Genomic DNA, 14,758 nt, shown 5'->3' with positions numbered 1-14,758 from the left:
GATTGTTGTAGGCAGTGGGAGCAAGAACTTTGTATGAACCTAGGAGGTTCCCTGGGTGCCTTCTAGTTCCCCTGGCCTAGTAGTACTGGTCAGTGGAAAGCATACAACCCAAAAAAAGACGGGCTCACTAAGAAAGGACTCATGCTATAAGAGTAAAGATTTGGAAAAGAACCACCAGATACATAACACTACCTGATTAAGGTACTGACAGAGGATAAGGGGAATGCGGAATGAGCAGTGGAAGAAGGAGCCCTAGTTGCCAACTCAAGTCTCCTGAGTTTATGTATCATCCATGGCTATTGCAGCAAAGTCAAATTACAAGAACCGTATGGCTCACAAAGCTTAAATATCTGTTATCTGATGCTTTATAGAAAACGTTGGGTTAGTGAGGATGTAAAGAAAAAAGAGCCCTCATGCACTGTTGTGGGAATATAAATTGGTGCAGTCACTATTGAAAACACTATGGAGGTTCCTCAAAACATTAAAAATAGAACTACTATATGATCCAGCAATTCCACTTCTGGTAATTAACCAAAGGAAATGAAAACATGAACTCAAAAAGATCTAAGCCCCACCATGTTCACTGCAGCATTGTTTATAGTAGACAAGATATGGAAGCAGGCTATGTGCTCATCAGTGGGTGAATGGATAGCAATTTGGTATATATACACAATGGAATATTATTCAGCCATAAAAAGAAGTAAATCTTGCCACTTGCACAATATGGATGGGTCTTATGGATATCATGCTAAGCAAAGGAAGTCAGACAGAGGAAGACAAATATAGTATGAGCTCACCATATGTGGAATCTAAAAACAAAACAAAACAAAAACTCATACAGAGCACAAGTAGATGATTGCTGGAGGTGGGGATAAGGTGGGAGAAATGGAGAAAGGTTATAAAATAAATAAGTTTTGAGAATACAATGTACAGCATGGTGACAATAGTTAATGATGCTGTATTGCATATTTGACAGTTTCTAGAGAGTACATCTTTAAAGTTTTTATTACAAGAAAAATATTGTAACTATGCATGGTGATGGTTTTTTTTTTAAGATTTTATTTATTTATTCATGAGAGACACACACACAGAGAGAGAGAGGCAGAGATACAGGCAGAGAGAGAAGCAGACACCATGCAGGGAGCCGGATGTGGGACTCAATCCCAGGACTCTAGGACCATGCCCTGGGCCGAAGGCAGATAACTCAACTGCTGAGCCACCCAGGCGTCCCAGGTGATGGATGTTAACTAGATTTATTGTAATGATTATTCCACAATCATAATCACAATTTCACAAATAATCACATTATTTCACAATGGTACGTTGAATATCATTATATTGTATACCTGAAACTTATATGATGTTATATGTTACTTATATCTCAATTAAGAAAAGGAAGTAAAAATTGCCCAATCCCTGCTATAACTATTGGGGTCCCCTGTGGAGACTCAAAGTGTTCTCTGAGTGAATGGATGCTGAGGCCAAAAAGGGGTGGGATGTTTGAGATGGTTTCCATTTGCCCCTGTAGGGCCCCTCTCCACCCACTTCCATCCCTTTCATATATCTGTTCCGGCTACCTCAAGCGTTCTCTGTTCCTCTGACTTCCAGAAATGGAAGACATTTAGCAGGAGATGGGAGGCAGAGAAAGAAGTGAGATCCTTCCTTCAGAGTCAGTCTCCCACAGCCAAAGGTCACAGCTCCTCTTGGACAACCTTCTCCACATGGCCCTTCCAGTCTCAGAGTTCCAGAAGCTTCTCCCTCCCTTTACCCCATCAGGCCCAGGCACAGTAATGGGCCCCTGCTGTTATTAGCACCAGAGCCCTGCCTGCTGTTTCCCTCCACACTGTCCACACATCCACAAAGGGCCCTTTTACAAAAATCTTCTCAGGTATCCAATTTGAAGGTATTATCTTAAACCACAGGAACCCTGATGGGTACATAATATAACTTGGCTTGTTTTTTTCTATAAGTAAACTTAATTTGAATCCACCAGGCTTCGGTTTGATTTTAACAGATTTCTGGTATAATCTCTGTTAATTCGAGATTCCATACTTGCCTGCATCTGGCTAACAGGACCCCTCCCTTCCCTGGGGTGGTGTGAATGTAGAGTGACCCTGTGATCGACTTGTGGGTCAGATAGTCCCAAGTCGACACCTGTTGTCTCAGCATCATTATTGTCTTCTTTCTCATATTCTAAACGATGTTTTTAAGGCTATGAACATTCCTCTGAATACCACTTTGTATGCACCACCCAGGTTTTCATGTGAATGTTCTTAAACAGCTCCAGTTCTACTCCCTCTTCTGCCCTAGGATTATTTAGAAGGATTTTGATTTTTACTTTCAAGTTTTTTTTTCTTTCATAATTTTTTATTGGTTGTTCTGAGGATCAGTACAGACATTTCAATTTGTACACAATTCTTAACGTACGTACCGAAAATCTAAAAAATCATGTAGTTGTGATTCTAAAAGTCATTCCAGTGACCTTCCAGCTTAAAATTTGGAGGCAAATTTTCCTTAACAGTATATCAAGTACCAGTATCTTCAAATTTTGATACACTGTTACTTTAAGTCCCATTAATTCACAATTTAATATCATATACACTACATATTCAAATTTTCAATCTTGCACAGCACATTAACAGTTACTAGAAAAACTGGACTACCACAACCAAGATGTTAGAGAGTGCACAAGAATTCTGACAAGGAGAGCCAAGATCTAGGACTGGTTTTCTTTAGGAAACAATTCTACCAAAAACAACATGGGAATAGAAGAAATTTAAAATGTTCAAGACATATTAAACGCACGACTGACTCCAAATTGCCATTTAGTATGCTTGGTATTATAGGATATAAAAACTACCCCGTCTATGGAATGTTGAGCTGACACCCAAGACAATCAAAGCCTCCCACATTCAATATCCCACTATTTTCTGGTTGTACCAAAAAAGTAACAACCAGCAAATGATTTCACCTCTTAAAAAAAAGCATTTACACTTAAAAAATGGGAGGAGGTGGGATTCCCTCCTTCTTAAAAATGTTTCTAGAGCTACTAAAAAACTTGCATTTACAAAATAGTTGATAAAAATATTCCTCTGGATTGTACAAGAAGGGAGACAGGGACCACTGATAAGACATGGTATATGGTATGGGTCAGACTTGGCTTCTTTCTCTCCTGCTTCATCGGAGGCTGGGCTCTCCTGGTTCTTGGTTTCTCCGTTGTCGGCAGGTAAGTCCTCTTTCGTTTCCTGGTTAGCCACTTCAGCCTGTTTTCCCTTCGCTCCCCTCTTCCCCTTTGTTTGCACTTTTTTGTCTGAAGATTTATCCTTTCCTGCCGCCTTTTTTGGCTTCGTTTCCACTTTTGCGGGAGCAGGTTTAGCGGACAACCTCGCCGACCTCCCCTTGGGCTCCTCCTTGGCCCGCCCTCGGCCGAGCTGACCTTCCTCTTGGGCATCGTGCGGCGGGCGGCGCGCCGGGTGCTCCGCGAAGCTGGGCTGCCTGGGCCGCTGCGCTCCTCCCGCCGCCCGAGCTGCTGCGGCCGCCAAGTTTTGCTGTTGTTGTTGTTTTTTTTTTTACTCTGCTTTTATTGTACTGGTATTCCATGTGTGTTCCCGACACCTTCTCTTATTGTCTTTCTCCTTACAACAGCTCACCCAGCTAGAGTATCATTCCCGTTTCACATATGAAAAAACACAAGTCTAGAAAGGGCTAGGCTTTAAGGTCCTTAGGGACACAGTAGGGATTCATCCTAACCCAGCAGGCCAGAAGAAGCACCATTTCTTGCCCTAAGAGGAGCAGGCTTTCCACAGAAAGGGGCTGCTGGGCAGTTCTTCTCAGCCCTGTCCTGAGCTTTGCGTCTTCTCAGTGGGTGACACCAGAGAGGAGGCCGTCCAGTCAGGGATGTGCAGTCTCTCTCTCAGGCCCAGAAGCTACCCCTCAGATTCCAGCTGCAGCCCAGGGCCTGCTAGGTCCTCCCTCCAGGGCAGCAAGGGGAGAAAGATGCTGGCAGGGAGGTTATCTATGGACTTACTCAGTTGGCCCTGTTGTCGCAAAGGCAGTGCGGTGACCAAAGCCAGGAAGCACCTGGCAAGTGCTCATTGTCAGTCAAGGAGCCAGCACCATTAGGTGGCCACTTTCAATAGGGGCACTGGGGAGAGGAGCTTTTCTGGGAGGGGACATGGACTAGCCCTGTGTGGCCATTTGGGACTAGGGGAGGCTTCCAGGCTAAGGGAACACCAAGGGCCTGGAAGAGGGGACAAGAGACTTCTTATGCTCACTAGAGAATGGAGCTCAGATCTCTGGGCATGGCCCCAAAGTCTTTCACACTATCTCCTGGCCTCTTCCTTGTTCTTTGTTGACACACACATATACACGTGTACACACACACACACACACACACACACACACACACACCACTGCCCAGAAAAGCTGGGCCCTTTTGATAACATCCTGAACCAGCATAGGCTGTGTGTAGGTTTGGGGGTTAATGGAGCATGTGCCAACCCTGAGAGTGGCTCCACCTGAAGGCCCCGTGCCTGCACCAGCTGGTGGCAGCTCGAGGGTCCCAGCCATGCCACATGAATGCATGATGCATCCGGCCTCTCTGGCCCCTTTCCCCATCTGTCCAATGGGCAGATTGGCCCAGAAGGCCCCAGTGTCCCTATAACCCACCATAGTCTGACTCATTCAGCAAACAAGTAACACACAGCTCATTTTCTTCGTCTGCTACTGACAAGACCATCTCGAAAAATCCTGTTATGCTGGGATGGCTGACAAAAAGGCCATCTGGGCAACACCCGTCCCTAAGGCCACTGATCATTCACTTCCCAGCTGTGTTTTTAGGAGAAAATAATTAAGGGTCTGAACACTGCCAACAGGGTGGCTTTGTGGCTATCCTTGGTGGTGACCCCCCCACTGATTAAGCTCCCTCGCCCTGGCTGGAGCCCCACCTGCTGGTCCTTACCATGGCCACTTGACCTCAGCTAACAAGGCCCCAGTAGTCCCTCTGCATAGATGGTCTCTATCCCTCCCTAGGCTGTGGTTCTCAGACCCTCTGTGGCCTCCCCTGCTCACCCACCTCTGCCATCCTCTGAGCTCCTTAGTCAGTCTATGCTTTGCAGTTTGCATAGGGCATCCTCATCTGTTCTCATAACTGCCTGGGAGCTAGGCTTTCTCAGCCCCATTTCACAGGCGAGGTTCAGGGAGGTGAAGGGGCTTGCAGGGCCACAGGGCTCCAAGAGAGGGTACAAGGACTTGGATTCCTCAGTGTACCCATTCCCATAACACTCTCCACCTCTTCAGATCCAGGCCCTCAGCTCTAAACCCTGCATCCAGCACGGTCCCTCCCTGAGCTCCAGACTCACCTCCAAAGGGGCACATGTGTCCACAGGCAGCTCAGATCCAACAGGGCCCAATCAGTCATCCCCAACCCCTTCAGCCTGCTGCCATCTTCATGTTCCAAAGAGCAGCAAATAGCTCTCCTGCTGCCCCCAGAGCTGGATACTGAAGACCATGCCATGGCTTCCTTTCTCCCCACTACCCCTTACTGATAGCTCTGGAGCTCACCTGTGCAACCTCCTATAGCTTCCTGGCTATTGCCAGGCCTGCACCCAAGCCCACCCACCCAACCTCCTCTTGCCTCAGAAATCCTTCTAAAGTGAAAAGCCCCCAGATCTCTTCAGCTTAAGGACAATAATTGCCTCTTTGACCACAGAATTCTGGTTCCTGCTGGCTGGGCTCCCCCCATGTTTTTCTTCTGTCTGGTACGTGTCCTACCCACTTGTGATAGACCAAATGTTTTATAACCCATTAGCCATGGGTTTAGTTTGGTAAAAGCACTTCAGACTTTATTTGGGGATGCCACTCCCAGCCCCACGATGGGTGTGACCCAGACCTATGATGGCATATCCAGTGATTAACTCAGACTCCCCGGACCATCTGAGGAAACTGCAGGACTTCTGCTGGAATCTCTGGGGAAGGAGCCCCCACTGGAGGTGCTAAGTCAGTAAGATATAAGCCTGGGACTACCAGGAGCCAGCAGGTAAGGGAAGCCGACCTGGAGCCAAACCAGAGCTAAGAGACTGGACACGGGATCTGAGCACCTGGATCCAGTTGCCCCTGTACTTACCCCTGCAATTTTGAGTTATGTGAACCAGCAAAGTCCCTTTCTGACTTGCCACAGTTTCCATTTTTTTTTTCTTCCAGGTACACACATTCCAGATCGGTTCTAGGAAGAGTGGGTCACTTCCTCCACTTGTTCCTTTTTATCTGTTGTACTGTGCAGCACAGTGGGGATTCACATCTGCCTCCCAGCTTCACCATGAGCTGTCAACGGCAGGGATTGGAACCTGACTTACCGTCATCCCTGGTGCCAGTGCAAGGCTGGTGCATGGCCAGCCCAGGAAGTGCCTGAGGGGTAAAAGAGTTTGATCCCCTGGTGGGGGAGGGGCCCACGCAGGGAGTTTTCTGAGTGGATCCCCATCCTTGCCTTGGGGGTTATTGAATTCCCTCTCAATCCTCTCAGGAAAGAGACAAGACTGCTCCTCTCTGGGCAAAGAGAAGACATAAGAAAGGAAGGTTCTCCCTGCTTCTGCAGCCTCTCTCAGACTGAACCTACTCAGTGAGTGTCATTGATGGCTGGCTGTAGTCTCAGACCACCCGGCATCTTCCCTTCTTCCCATCTGAGGACCCTCCCTTCAGCAATCATTCCAGGCGGTTCCAGGGCAAACCCCTGTCCTCAGCTCCCAGGACTGGTCCCCCTGACCGGGGAAGAGAGCTCCCTTCTCTCCCCACGCTTGGGGTGGTTCACTGTCTAAACCTGGCAACCAGGCCGGGCACCTGCCTGAGCCCCAAGACTACCTGGACGTGGGTGAATGGAGGACAGCACCACAAGGATGCTGTTGGAGCTCCTGGATCTATTTTTTGGAATAGAAGATTTCCTTTCTTTTCTTGCTTAAGTTGATGTCTTAGCTCAGGTGCCATAATAAAATAACCAGGTGATTCAAATGAGAGATACTTATTCCTACAGTTTGGAGGCTGGGCAGTCAGGTTCAAGGTGCCAGCAGATGGCGATTCTTCCAGTTCTTGGTAAGGGTCCTCTTCCTGGCACCGAGACAGAGCCCTCTGCTGTGTCTTCCTGTGGCCTTCAGGCGCCTGTGTGTGGAGGGAGAGAACTCTCCCTTCCTTTTCTTGTAAGGGCACAAATCCCAACAACAGGATCCCACCCCCATGACCTCATCTCAATGGAGTCACCTCCCAAGGCCTCACCTCCAGATCCCATGACACTGGGAGTTAGGGTTTTGACACACAAATTTTTTGAGGGGATGCAAACATGCAGTTAGGGAGCCAGCTTGAACTGAGCAGGGGCCTGAGACCAGAACCATATGGCATTCCAGGCTGGCCTCGTGGCCGAGGTTGTGTTCAGGGGACAGAAAGCAGAAGGCGGGGGCCCGGCCAGAGTCCTGTGCTCAGTGGAGATCTTGGAAGTCTCGTCACGAGGCAGCTGTTGAGGTGCACAGGATTTCAGGGATGTCTTTGGTGGCCAATGAGAAAGCACAGTGTCACATCCGGAATTATTTTCACTGTGCCAGATGTAAAAGGTGCCTGGCGTAAAGTCACATAGTGGCCAGCGTCCCTGGAGGAGGCAGTCACCACGACCAGCCCGTGTGTGTAGGGTTGGTGGGAGTTAAGACGAGGTCCACGTTTCCCCTCCAGGAAAGGCTTCTGTGCTTGTGCGATATCAGTATCCCCGCGTGATCCCATCTATGCGCATGGACGTGCCAGCCTTGGAGGGCTAAGTGTCTGGATGTTGGCCTGCTTTCAATTATTTCCACTCTACAACATCTGCAGACCCACGAAAAGATTCAAAGTATTTCATTCCATAGACAGATTGGTCAGCTTCATGTGGGACAGTTTGTATCCCTAGAGGACACAGAGCGCCTTGTTCTCCCTGCCCTGGCTTCTCTGCCAAGGAGTGGGCTGGCCAGGCAGCTGTGCCAAGAGGCCAGCCCTGTGTGCGCCTCCACAGCCTTTGGCTTCATGGGGCGGGCTGGAGCCTGAGTCACAGGACTGGCCACTGGTTACCTTGCCAGCAGGACAGGAGGCCCACACTGTTCTTCCTGGGCTTGGGTAGGCCCCTCTGCTTTCCAGGAGCAGGAGGCCCTTTGTACAAGAAACTTTTCCTGCCAAGCTTGGAGGCTCCTGATTTCTTTTTTTCTTTCTTTCTTTCTTTCTTTCTTTCTTTCTTTCTTTCTTTCTTTATGATAGTCACAGAGAGAGAGAGAGAGAGAGGCAGAGACATAGGCAGAGGGAGAAGCAGGCTCCATGCACCGGGAGCCCGATGTGGGATTCGACCCCGGGTCTCCAGGATCACGCCCTGGGCCAAAGGCAGACGCCAAACCACTGCGCCATCCGGGGATCCCTCTTTTCTTTTTTTTAATGGGAAGATGATGAAAATATTCTCTAACCGATTGTGGTGGTGGTTGGACAACTCTGAGAATAAATATACTTAAAAGCACTGAATTGTATGCTGTAAATAGCTGAATTATAGGATACATGAATTATATCTCTACAAAGCTGTTACATATGAAACCAAATGCAATGAGTAGAGACTTTGTAGCATCTCTGTACCCTTTCTTCCTGCCAAATAACATAGCCGGTACACACCCATGCCTCCCCTGAGTCTCAGAGCCGCAGTATTTCGGGGTGGGTATATTGCACACCAGGAAACCAGGTTCCTGTTGATACATATTGCCACATTTCTCTCCTGAAGGCACTTTCTCAGGCACTATATGATCCTCCGCCATCCTCCACATTCTCTGGAAGAAGAGAATGCCTTCCTCAAGGCCATACCACAAGGCTGCAGAGAGTCAGAGCGCAAACCTGACCAGCCCAACTAGGCCAGAGGCCAGCTCTCTGGTCTCCTTGCCTCCTATGAGCTCCGCGCCTCCTGCTTGCTCTGAGCCAGGCAGGAGACAGATGTGCCAGGGAGCAGATACTCAGCCTTGCAGGCTGTAAAAACACTTGCTAATATCAGACCATTGCATGTGGGAGAGGGAGGTTGTATATGTTTTCGCCGATTATAAATGTAAAAGTCTTACAGGCATACCAGCCAAAGGCGACCAGTAAGAGCTGTCTGGATCCCAATATAAATCAACAAGCAAAAAACTAAAAACTAAAAAAAGAAACCAACAAGCTATAAAAAGACATTTTTGCGACAATCAAGGAATATTGAATATACTCCAATATATATCAATAATAAAGATGAGGTGAGTGTTAGATAATTTAAATATATCACTATTAATTCTGTTTGGTGTGATACTGGTTACAGCTTAAGAGCCTTACACATCATGAATTATTTAAGGAATAAATCAATCATATCATGACTTATTCCAACAATACAAAAGTTGGAGAGATATTTGAGACAAAATCAATTACACATCAATCATTGTTGACTCCAGGGCACCTGGGTGGCTCAGCAGTTGAGCGTCTGCCTTTGGCTCAAGGCGTGATCCCCGGGTCCTGGGATCGAGTTCCGCATAGGGCTCCCCAGCGGGAGCCTGCTTCTCCCTCTGCCTGTGTCTCTGCCTCTTTCTCTGTATCTCTCATGAGTAAATAAATAAAATATTTTAAAAGTTTAAAAAATAATTGTTGACTCTGGGTGATGAGTACATGGGGGTTCATTAGACTATTTTTGAAATTTTTCAAAACAAAAAGTATGTGTGTACATATGTGCGTGCATGTGTATACATATTTGCCAAGGTCAAAAAGATTTTCTAAAGATGATACTTCTAGGGAAGTTAACAAGGGCACCCTCTGGTTGCCATTTACAAGAAAAGAAAGATGGTTTTTGCAGGCAGATCCAGTTATTCTAGAAAATGTGTAAGACCTTCATGTGCCAGCAGAATGGGGAAACCCTGTGAGCTCTGAGACTCCCTCTCTCCCCACACTCCACTGAAAATCAAAGTTATGTTAAAGGTCACGTTACCATGGTGATGTTCTCACCTTACAGAAACAGGTGGTGATGCTACAAACCTCCCATGAGGAGTTCACAAAGATCAGTGCCTGGAGGACCATGTCCCAGGAAGGACCTGCCTCCACAACTCACAGCACATGAAGACAATGACCCCCAACTCAATGTCTGGGCAAGCCGCCTGGAAGCCCCCAAACACAGCCAAGAGCAGAGTCGCAGGAGTCAGGGAGAGGGCAAACAAGGTATCAGTTCCTGAGGGCAGGGGTCAGCCTCACCAGGTAAGGCAGGGCCCCCAGCCAAGCAAGGACAGAATGCCTGAGAAGCTCAGGCATGCATGCCTTCCAGCAGGACTGCAGCCAACACAGATCTGCTTTCCTCTATTTTCTCTACACTCCTGAATTCTCCCCACTGGGGTCAAGCTGGCACAAGCAACACCCCCAGTCCCATATTCTAATACCTTCACTGGACTTCATTGGAAAGAAAACTTCCTTTTTCCAATGGGTCCTGCAACACTCTTCCAGGATGATGTTCCTGGTTCTGGTTCTCATCGGCCTGATTTAGGTCTCTTGAAAAGCCCAGACCCAGTTCCTGTGTTCTGAGGATGGTGGCCTCAGTGTCTTGGCCTGGGCTATGTGCCCACCACAGTAGTTGGGAGGGAAGCCAGCTGCATATGAGCCAGCAAGCTGAGAAGGAGAGAAGGGGTGGTTCCAAGGAGGAATCCAGGGTGTTGTCTCCAGGGGAAAGGAAAACAGGCCCAAATGTCCTCTCTGCCCATTAGTCACTCCAGACATCTTGGCTTCTGTGTCCTAGTGAACTCCCAGGCAGACCCTCCCCGAAGCCTCCTTCTCACCCTCATATCCCACCTGCCTCAACAAACATGAAAACCAGGCTGCACATGAGACAAGAAAGGCTTCAGATTTGCTCTGGAACCCAGACCCTGCCCTATGCAGTTGGACTGATGCTTGCATAGGATCATCTGCATGGGCCACCCAGAAGCACACCCCCTCCACTGTCCAATGGAGATGGACACCAGAAGGGTCCTGGACCCCAAAACTTCACCTTCTGTCCCTGTCCTAGGCTCTAAGAATCATAGGCGAATGCCACTGTTAGACTGGACGACTTGGAGGGGACACGGGCCACCGCAGTTGAAGAGCCCCTCCTCCACCCGCCCCCAGAATCTGCACATCAGTAGTGGATGGAGTAGTTGACTCAGCTGCCTACAGGGCCCAGCAGGAAACCAGGGCTGGAAGGACAGCCAGCACTCAGCCTAGGAGGGACGCTAGGGAGGACATGGAGGACAAGCCCCTCTGAGGATACAGCCACACTCAGCACCGGGCAACAGTGGCCAGAACTGTCAGCTCTTCTAATCAGTCAGAGACACTGGAAGCCCAGGACACAGACTGAGCCCTTCTCAATCTTGTCTCAGGGATCCCTGGGTGGCGCAGCGGTTTGGCGCCTGCCTTTGGCCCAGGGCGCGATCCTGGAGACCCGGGATCGAATCCCACATCGGGCTTCCGGTGCATGGAGCCTGCTTCTCCCTCTGCCTGTGTCTCTGCCTCTCTCTTTCTCTGTGACTATCATAAATAAATAAAAATTTAAAAAAAAAACATTGTCAATCTTGTCTCAGTAGACAAGAAGGCGAGAAAGCAAGAATGGAGCATCAGAGAATCCAGAGAAATTGGTAGCAGCCAGAGTGGCCAACCACCCCAGTTTGCCCAGGACCGAGAGGTTCCTTGGGATGTGGAAATCTCAGAACTAACCCCAGGACAGTCGCAGTAAAAAAAAGTCAGACAGCTAGTCACCTTGGGTTACACCCTCAGACAGGATGACAGAGCATTTCCTGAAGGGAATGTGCAGGGTTAAGGCAACCAGCAGGGCTGGGTCAGCTTCAGGGGTGCTCAGCCGGAGCATCGCCACCCAGAGACCTGATGGGCTGGACCCTGACAGGGCAGTGTGGGAGAGGCCACCAGACTTTACCTGAGCCCTCAGGGAGAATATTTATATCCTGACCGCACCCCGCCCCCTCCAGACCTCCTGCTGGCCAGAGCCAACCAGTAGCCAGGGAGCCTGGGATCCCCATGAAGGACAGTCTCCCAGGGCACAGAGTCAGGGGAGGGGTAAAGAGTGGGTCTGGTGCCTCTTTGTCCCAGAGGAGATGCTTGCCTGAAATAATGGGGTCTGAAATAATACACTGCTTGGAGTGGTGGAGCTTCTGTAGTCACATGCAAGCCTTACCATCACCAGTTCCCTGGATCCGGCCAGAGAGCCCCCAGAGTACTCCCAGGGCCTGTACCCCTTGGGGTATGCTACTTCTCCCCATTCACAGATACCCAATAGCCAATGCATGCAATCCCAGGCTTCTGCTTGCCCACATGCACTCCCACCCTCTCCCACTCCCACCCAGTTTTTCCTGGGTGCCAAGGCAGCAGAAGTGCATTGGTAGCACTGGCACTCCTGGCCAGATCTGGGCTTCACAGCACAATTTGAAATTATTTCTAATCAGAGATCAATCTCTGGCTAAAAAAAAAAAAATTGTAGTGCAACCATATTATTGTTTAAATAATGACTACCAGGGGCACCTGGGTGGCACAGTAGGTTGAGCGTCTGATCCTTGGTTTCAGCTCAGGTCATGATCTTGGGGGTCATGGGTTTAAGTTGGGCTTCCACACTTAGCAGGAGCCTGTTTGAGATTCTCTCTCTCTTGCTACCCCCCCCCCCGCATCATGCTCTCTTTTTCTCTAAAATAAATAAATCATTTTAAGAAAAATAAATACTGACTACCAATGCAAAGAATAATGTTTCAGGGGTTGGTAAAAATCTGACAGGATTAACTCTTAAAAGTGTTTTTTTATTCTTTATTTCCTAAAATGAATAGGTATCTCTTCTGGAAGAAAAAAGTTACAAAGATTTATAATTAGCCTATTTTTTTTTTAACTAACTTACAATCATAAAAGAATACAGGAGTTGAGGCTTAAGGCAGAACTCCCCCTCGGTCCCCACAGGACAGAGAAAGGAGGTAGAACAAGTCCACGGCTCCAAGGAACTCCTCAGGATGATAACCTGTGTGTTGTGTTGAAAGGGATGGGGGGGCCTCTCCCGCCTCAGTGCTGAGGTGGGTGGTGGCAGTGGGGTGGAGCCATCTGGCGGCCAAAATTGCACTGGACAACCCTCCCACTTTCCCATGCCCCGACAAAGAACCTGAGGCCTTAATCCCTCCAGGATTCCTGCCTCAGTTTCCCATCCAGCTCTCCATTTCAGGCTGTCCTCGAACCCTGGCCTCAGGCCTGTCTCTCAGACCCTCCTTAGCCCTGTGACTTTTGCATCTCACCCCGTCCCTGTCCCCATCCCCAACCCTATAGGAAGGAGGAAGAAGGAGTCTGAGGAGGTGGCTTCGTGATTGACCCCAGCTCTGGCCTCATGTTTTGCACTGCTTTGCACTCCCCACCACAGGTCTCAGCTGAGGACCAGCTACCCAGAGGCAAGGAACTCCATCCAAGTCACCATACCTGGGGGTTCTGACCTGGGTTCCCCCAACCCTGTCTACCATGGGCACCACTCAGGGCCCCTTAGAATCTGGTGCCCTGCTGCTGGATAGAGTGATCTAACTCAGAGCTCCAGCTGCAGGCTTCAGCATCCTGCACACCCACCCACCCCTCCTTGAATCCTCCGCCGAAGCCTGGGAAACCCTGTGCTTCACAGCTCTCTGGGAAGGGTTGGATCTCTGGGCTGAAGGAGCTGACACCAAGGTCTGCCTGGCATTTTGGCTCTCAGAGGGGAATAAGAAGACCAGGAGGAACAGGTGACTAACCCTGGTCACCCTGCAGCCACCCCAGCTGAGGTTAAGTGGAGACTGGTGCCGAGGACCCTTGATGACAACATGGAAGCTGTTGAAAGCCCAGCAAGGACTCCCACAGGAGTTAAGGGCAGCCCTCATCATACCCTGCCCAGGCCCCCGCAGAAATGTTACAGAAAAAGGCGGCTGAACAGGGCCTGTAGCCAGATGATAGCTGGCACCATTCCATGTCTACCAGGACAGTCATGGGGCTTAGTGGACTGTGTGAGAGGAGGAAGCAGATCTCCGGGTTGTTTAGGAGAATCCAGTCAATGAACAAATCCCCTAAGTGTATCAGAGTTGACCTGAGGTTTGGAAAAAACAGTGTAGGTGAAGAAGCTCTTTGCAATCCCAGCACATGGTCCTGCTCTGCTGGTCAGAAGGGTCAAGGTCACTCCTGGAAAGTGGGACAAGAGCCAGGCTTCCAGCTCCTGCCACTCAGGCTCACTCTCCCAGGAAAACAGGCTGAGGCACGTGTCTATATACATGGTCTTTCTTTCTCCTTCCTCTGAGAGGGGCCACACAAGGGCCTCCTGATCCAGACCAGCCTAGCTGGTCTTCCTAGCTGAGTGACTTTGGGGAGATTGCTTAATCTTACTAAGTCCCAGGGGCCTCCTGGATTGTACCAGGACAACTCCCTGACAAGGCTGATGGCAGGAAGGGTCTCTAACCAGCAGCACCTTACCAGCTGAGGTCACCAGCTGCCTAACTGCTCCCCTGAACCTCAGATCATGGTTCCCACAGGTCAAAGGAGCCAAGACTCTATTCAGTTGCAAATGACAGAAGTCACTTCAGAGTGCATGCAAAGATGGGAACTTATTGAGTCTTGATACTGAGAATTCCAGGGATAAATGCTGGCTTCAGTTCCAACTAAATCCCAGAGCTCAAAAAAATGTTCATCTTTCTCCATCCCACAGATCTGTTGTGCTCTGGATTGCCTCTCTCTCAGACAGCTAGCC

The 14,758-nt window shown here is 49.1% G+C and overlaps 1 pseudogene; it reads right to left on the bottom strand.

Moving 5' to 3' along the window:
• Positions 1–3,038: 3,038 nt before the first annotated feature.
• Positions 3,039–3,451, bottom strand: LOC129494648 (non-histone chromosomal protein HMG-14-like; annotated as a pseudogene).
• Positions 3,452–14,758: the final 11,307 nt, after the last annotated feature.

This window comes from Nyctereutes procyonoides, unplaced genomic scaffold, assembly GCF_905146905.1.
Source record: "Nyctereutes procyonoides isolate TBG_1078 unplaced genomic scaffold, NYPRO_anot_genome, whole genome shotgun sequence".
In the NCBI taxonomy this organism is placed as follows: domain Eukaryota; kingdom Metazoa; phylum Chordata; class Mammalia; order Carnivora; family Canidae; genus Nyctereutes; species Nyctereutes procyonoides.
The sequence above is the reverse complement of the archived record's forward strand: the minus strand, read 5'-3'. Positions and strand labels throughout refer to the sequence as shown.